This window comes from Penaeus monodon, chromosome 23, assembly GCF_015228065.2.
Source record: "Penaeus monodon isolate SGIC_2016 chromosome 23, NSTDA_Pmon_1, whole genome shotgun sequence".
Lineage (NCBI taxonomy): Eukaryota > Metazoa > Arthropoda > Malacostraca > Decapoda > Penaeidae > Penaeus > Penaeus monodon.
This window is the reverse complement of record NC_051408.1, coordinates 23,140,448-23,141,370: the sequence shown is the minus strand read 5'-3', so window position 1 is coordinate 23,141,370 and position 923 is coordinate 23,140,448.

Sequence of the window (923 nt, the reverse complement as noted above, 5' to 3'; positions counted from 1 at the left end):
TGCAGGGATTATTCAATCGTAGGTGATATAAAACTGCGAAAAGACGTTGAACATTTTGCTGTTTTTTGTAGATATCACTAGCAGATTCGTTACAGCGTTAGGATATTAGGTTATAATAAACAGGGATACGGTTGATTAAATAAGATTAGGATACATGTGACTATAGTCTGTTCTCTTAACTTAGCTGGAGCCTAGAAATGTCTGAAGGAAGGTTGCTCCTTGGGAGTGGAACTCTGAAGATCGTCGTAAATTTACGTTTCTTATTTTTTCTGATAAATATTTTTTTTATGTATAATCCTCAACCTAAATGTATGATTTAGACATGATAAATTCCATAAATAAGCAAAAAATCTCATAAAAAGTGTAAAGTTTTAAAAGAAAATCAAAGTTGATTAGAAAAGTGTATAAAGCGATGAGCGACGTTCGAAGTAAAGTTGGACATACAGGTGTTCGCAGTTAATAAGGTTACTATGATATGAAAATGTAATTATGCCAATTTTACAAACTCGTTCTGTAAATATATGATAACTGACAGTTTCTTTATTCTGTACAAAGTTAGTATCTGTCCTTTCATGTATCTTTATAAATCATTTGCGTTCGGCTTCGTTTTACATGTTACAGATAAAAAAATACCGCACACAACATTCCTGCTCACACATGGCAGAAGCGCATCGCATGAATAAATATTAATATTTTCAGATCTATTCGCTTTCTACTGGTTACTATATTTTGGAATATACAATATCAAGTAAGTATTATTCCTAAAATGTTATCCCATCTCATATTTCGTTTAATTTATGACCGAGAAAAGTATTCGAAAATTAAGCAATGGCAACACATTTAAAGACGGTGAATTCTAAAAATGAAAGGAAATTACGACACAGGTTAAACAAAATAGTTACATCTACTAGTACTAATAATGA